General features: G+C 36.8%; 1 long non-coding RNA gene across 1 annotated transcript; it reads right to left on the bottom strand.

The window, feature by feature from the left end:
* LOC127833242 (uncharacterized) lies at positions 1 to 2556 on the bottom strand. The gene is made up of 3 exons (XR_008027270.1): positions 2187 to 2556; positions 1588 to 1714; positions 1 to 123 (listed from the first exon to the last, which is right to left on the bottom strand). It is a non-coding gene; the product is annotated as an uncharacterized LOC127833242 (long non-coding RNA).
* Positions 2557 to 6289: the final 3733 nt, after the last annotated feature.

Genomic DNA, 6289 nt, shown 5'->3' with positions numbered 1-6289 from the left:
ATCAATGGCATTCTGTAACAGATGGTCCGTGGAGAATCTCACGTTGGCACGCTTCTTATTAGTCTTGCGTGGCTCCAACTCACGACCCCTCTCTGAGTGTATGAACGTCACATACTTCTCAATCTGAAACACAAATATGTGTGCCAATGTTTTTTTTTCACCATTTAGGGAATGTGGCAAAAATGTGCGACCTTTTTTACTTAAATTGGAAAATTACTGATGTTGTTTTGCTAAAAAACACTTTAAAATTGAGAATACAAGTGTTTTCAGTATTACATTTTCTAAGGTTGAACTTATATGGATGGGAGAATAAAATATTGAGATCTAAAAAAAATAATGTTTTTTTAGCTCCATGTGGGAAAAATATAAACGTTTTTCCATTGGGAATGGGGCCGATTACCAGACCTGATTTTAATTAAAAAAAACAATGTGTGCTCTCTAAGACTTGTAAATTCATGGAAATTATCAATTATTACAGGCTTAGTGTTGGAATATCAATAAACAATGATAATATACTAACAAACAAGACAACCATGATGCCCCTTAAGTGCTCCACTGAGTTCATGAACATCCATTAGAGCCAAAATTAAACATGGGCTTAAATTGATACCCCCCCCCCACCAAATAAACTAAATGTTTATGGATCCATGCAAATCCTTTGATATATAGTATAATCATTAAGTGTAAGGTAATAATTAATAGGTAATGATTAAGTGTAAAATAATTGTTTTTATGAATTGCAATTCTCCCTATTGATATCTACACTACCATGAAGTTTCATGTTTCAATCTTGTGGCCTATATGAGATATAGCCTTGAAAAGCATTCAGTCCCCATCATACAAAAACAACAGTGTGCAATAACTCTTAGTTAAGAAAGTGCTGGGTTGTGGTTCTTGTGCATTGCACTTCTTCCCATAGATTTATAAACACCCATGAAGTTTCATGTTGAATTGTTGTATCTGGGACATAGCCCTGAAAAGTTCCATCATACAAAAGCAACAAAGGGCATTATCTCTTAGTTACAAAAGAAGAGGGTTAATATCAATACACCCATGAAGTTTCATTTTGAAATCTTGCATGGTATCTGAGATATAGCCCTGAAACAATGCATCATACACAAAAACAAAGGGCAACAACTAGCTCTTAATAAAGAAAGTGTATGGTTATGGTTCTTGTGCATGGCAATTCTCCCTATTGATATCTAAACACCTATGAAGTTTCATGTTAATATCTTATATAGTTTCTGAGATAAAGCCCTAATAAGTTTTGACCACCAACCAAACACACAGGCTTCCGGGTAAGGGTATTCAACCTGAGTCGCCTAGGTGAGTAGCGCGTGTTACAACCACTGTGCTAACTAGACAGCCCATCTGACTATTAGTCAATAACTGTAACAGGGTGCAAGATTATGTGACTTTGTGGGGTTCCCAATTAAACTTTAATGGATGTAAACACAGCGATAAGTAGTGCTTGAGATATTTGAAAAAATAAAGTTCTTAACTGTGTGTTTACATTCTTTCCAGCCCGTTTGTAAACCCCTGAAACCCCCGTTGATCCTGCACCCTGGTAAAACATGTATCATATACCTGCTTCTGTCTGATCTGCTTGCAGACTTTCTGACGATGCTGCAGTGGCAGCTCTGACAGAAAACTCTGGTCCAAGTCCATGTTTCATCAATGGCGATTATTATGTATGTGTCTCAGTCATATATGTCTGAAAATATAGAAGTTTAATAAATGAGACATTACTGTGATTTGGGTGGAACCACCAGTCCAACTTGTAGCGCTATACATGTACATGGGTTTTATGTAAGTATGAATTTGTTTCCGTTTCTTTTAATTTGTTTGATTTGTGGTATTAAATGTCGTTGAACTATAACATCTACCTGTTATACATGGGATCTGTAATTCTTTTTAATTTGTTTGTTTGATTTGTGGTTATGTCGTTGCACTATTACATCTACCTGTTATACATAGGATCTGTACACTTATGTACACATATTAACTCTGTATCAAATGTATTTTACATGTATAATAACATAATACATGTATTCGGTATGCGTTTGATGATATATATTTATTAAAATTTATATAAAGTACACTGAAGAAATTAATGTGTGTCATTTAGAAGAAGTTTGATATTTATTACGTTCATGCAAATGTTCAAACAATACCTCAATACATACCTTTTTGCTTTTTTAAATAGACCGCCGATCTATTGGTGTACTTTAACTGTTATTCTGTCAAACTCTCTATTGACATAATTCAGAACAATTTTCAATTCACTAGATTGCACATCAATAATTCATTGAAACAACACAATTATTTAATGTCAACTACTAAAACATTCACAGAACATACATTGCATCACACAGAATTTAACTTAAACTTAAGATCAAATTAAACTTTATTCCATTTCTTCGGAACAGCAAAACCATTTTGCTGCTGTATACACGAAATGTACCTGCATAAAGAATGTAAACATTAAACTAGGTAGAACCCAGTTCAAAACGAGACCAAATCGTTCCGGATGACTGAGCCGATTCTTCTGCAATGTAATTTCACACAATCTTTTGTCACGATTTCTATCGTTGTGCTGGATAATCTTGTCGCTTTAATTAGTAGACGCTAAAGTCCGGGCTTAAGTGAAGTTTGAGATCCCCATTTTCCTATGACTAACATAAACTGGTCACGATATTTTAAAGCACAACGTACGTGTGTACGTGGGAGTTTCGAAGTTTATAAGATACTTCCGCGTCTGAGTCTGTATTATGTGTAGACCCGGATTGTGTTCTAGAACTCCAACCTAATGAACTCGCTAAACTCACAAAAGTTGGAACGCATTTTGAATTAAAGCTACAATTTCCAGCTATTTAGTCGCTACTGGAAGATTGCTTAAGTAAAAGCGCGTGTACCAACAACCATTGTGCTAACTGGCTACCCAGACAACCTTTTAAAAAGAACAATTTAAAACTTAAGTAATATACTTAATATTGCATGATTCAAAAACGCATTACACACTATTACTAATACATTATTATATCGCTTCTAATTAATTAAAACATTAATTAAATACTGTTATTAAAGAACATTCATTCCGTTGTATACAATTTATTGTGTAACTTGAACACAGTTTTATATACACATTTTCGAGTGAAAGGGAAGCATATTAGTTACATCAAGTAAAACAGATTTAGTTAATTTCTTGTTTAATAAACATTTAACCAATATTTAAATTTACTTAAATCGAGTCGGTGTATGTTCTTGTTTAGAAAAACACTAACTCACTTGTTTCTTCTAATGAAACATACTTAAATACTGGCTATTCCTTTTTGTTAAGAAAAACACTATCTCAATATTTCCATAAAGTGATATAGACTAAAGATATATATTGTTTGGTTTACAATAACTCAATATTTCGTTGTAGTGATATATGCTCATGAACCTCAATTTACATGGAGTCTGCAGTAAAACTACCCAAATGTCGCTGGTGTTTAGTTGGTAAGATTTATTGGGAAACTACGGAATCCGGATAGAGCCAAGTTGATTGTCGTGTGTCTACCTTGGAGGTCGACGCACGACATTCTCGCGACATTCTCTCGACGCTCAATACGACGCGCGACAATCATGCGCCAATCAATATTTGAGTGTCGCATATCGCGCTGGGTTTTAGAGAAAAAAAAATCGCAGAAAATATTGGCTGTCGACTGATTTGTCGAGCGTCGTATTGAGCGTCGAGAGAATGTCGCGAGAATGTCGTGTGTCGACCTTCGAGCGCGACACTCGACATTCTCGCGACGCTCAATACGACGCGCGACAATCATGCGACAGTCAACATGATATAGCGCGAGAATGTCGCCTGTAGACCTAAAAATCACACGACATTCTCTCGACGCACGACATTCTCTCGACGCTCAATACAATATATCGAGCTAATATCGCGCAATTGTCGCTTGTCGACTAAAAACCCCTAGGTCGACACACGACATTCTCTCGACGCTCAATACGACGTGCGACAATCATGCGACAATCAATATTTGAGTGTCGCATATCGCGCTGGGTTTTAGAAAAAAAAATCGCAGAAAATCTTGACTGTCGACTGATTTGTCGCGCGTCGTATTGAGCGTCGAGAGAATGTCGCGAGAATGTCGCGAAAATGTCGTGTGTAGACCTTCGAGCGCGAAACTAGACATTCTCGCGACGCTCAATACGACGCACGACAATCATGCGACAGTCAATATGATATATCGCGAGAATGTCGCCTGTCGACCTAAAAATCACACGACATTCTCTCGACGCACGACCTTCTCTCGACGCTCAATACGATATATCGAGCCAATATCGCGCAATTGTCGCTTGTCGACCTAAAAATCCCTAGGTCGACAAACGACATTCTCTCGACGCTCATTTCGATATATCGCAGAATTGTCGCTTGTCGACCGGTGTGTGAGTAAATTTTCATCTGCAAGCAAGGTGTAATAGTAACTTTTTCAGCTTAAGGTAGCGCACCCCTAATGAATTCCCGCGATTTATTTTACGATCATTGCCGATCTTCAATGATCGGTTATTTCCGAGAGATGCTTTTTATTTTATTTTTAAACTTCGAATTTTGATATATGTTTACGTAATTCCTTTAGAATACATTATTTTCACAATAAATATTGACTTTGATCCAAATATCATCTGAAAAAATACGATCTCGCGATTTCTTCAAAGATCGACGAGCCTTTTTACCTGTTTACTTATGGATATCTAATTTAAGCTTACACAAATGTGCAGTTGGCGTGGCCGAGTGGTTAAGGTGATGGATTACAAAACTTTTGGGATCTTCCCGCGCAGGTTCGAATCCTGCCGACATCGCATACTTTTTGCGACGCGTTAGATTTCTTTTCTAACGTAATTTGATTTAATATAGCATATACCTATGTTTATTGTTAAATATGTTGAAATTTTTATGCACATCCTTCAATTTTTTTAATTAAAATACATTATGGCTAAATTGGGTGATTTACTGCTGAAAATACGAATGATGCATGTTGCATTTTCATTTTTATTTCAAAAAGTAAACGGTCAATCTGTCTATTTCTTGGTATTTTTGCTGTATATAGTGTTTCTAGAAAAACTACGTTTAAAATATAACTTTAATGATACTATTTTTTATTTTGTGACACTTTGTTTTTAACCGACTCAATTTTTACTTGGCTGAAATCACTAACATTTCATGGCGCTCTTCAATAGATAAAAATTTGTAAAAATTGAGTGTCTGTAAAAGAATACTTATTTCATCTTGTTTAAACACCTTTTAATACTGCATCAGTACACACCAACTGCATGCCCATATTTGGAAATTTGAATGAATAATGGAACTTTTATATACCCCAGGGGTGAAAATAATCTGGACAAAAGACGAGCGTGGGGGTGGTTTTGAAAAAATCGGTATATTTTTTTTTTTAAGCATGGAAAGCCAACCTACAAATTTGCATGTAGTTCAGTGAAATGATGCTGATTAAGAAAATAATTAGATTATATTTGGATATGTGCCCATTAGGGGTGCGCAATAACAAAAGCAGCAGCAACAACAATAGCAGCAGCAATAGCAGCAGAAGCAGCAGCAGCAGCAGAAGTAGCAACAGCAGCAGTAGCAGCAGCTGCAGCAGTATTAGCAGAAGCAGCAGTAGCAGCAGTAGCAGTAGTAACAGTATTAGTAGTTGTTGTAGTAGTAGTAGCAGCTGCAGTGGGAGCAGTAGCAGCAGCATAAGTAGCAGCTACAGCAGTAGCAGCAGTAGCATTATTAGTAGCAGTAGCAGCAGTAGCAGCAGTAGCAGGAGTAATAGCAGTAGCAACAGTAGAAGGAGTAGCAGCAATAGCAGTAGTAGCAGAAGTAGCTGCGGTTTTTCGTACCCATCAGTAGCAGCAGCACCAGTAGCAGCTGTTGCAGCAGTAGCAGCAGCATCAGCAGCAGTAGCAGCAGCAGCAGCAGCAGCAGTAGCAGCAGTAGCAGCAGTAGTAGCAGTAGTAGTAGTAGTAGTAGTAGTAGTAGTAGTAGTAGTAGTAGTAGTAGTAGTTGTTGTAGTAGTAGTAGTAGTAGTAGTAGTAGTAGTAGTAGTAGTAGTAGTAGTAGTTGTAGTAGTAGAAGTAGTAGAAGTAGTAGTAGTAGAAGTAGTAGTAGATGTAGTAGTAGTAGTAGTAGTAGTAGTAGTAGTAGTAGTAGTAGTAGTAGTAGTAGTAGTAGTAGTAGTAGTAGTAGTAGTAGTAGTAGTAGTAGTAGTAGCGGTAGTGGTAGTGAGAC

Source organism: Dreissena polymorpha, chromosome 6 (assembly GCF_020536995.1).
Source record: "Dreissena polymorpha isolate Duluth1 chromosome 6, UMN_Dpol_1.0, whole genome shotgun sequence".
Classification (NCBI taxonomy): domain Eukaryota; kingdom Metazoa; phylum Mollusca; class Bivalvia; order Myida; family Dreissenidae; genus Dreissena; species Dreissena polymorpha.
The sequence above is the reverse complement of the archived record's forward strand: the minus strand, read 5'-3'. Positions and strand labels throughout refer to the sequence as shown.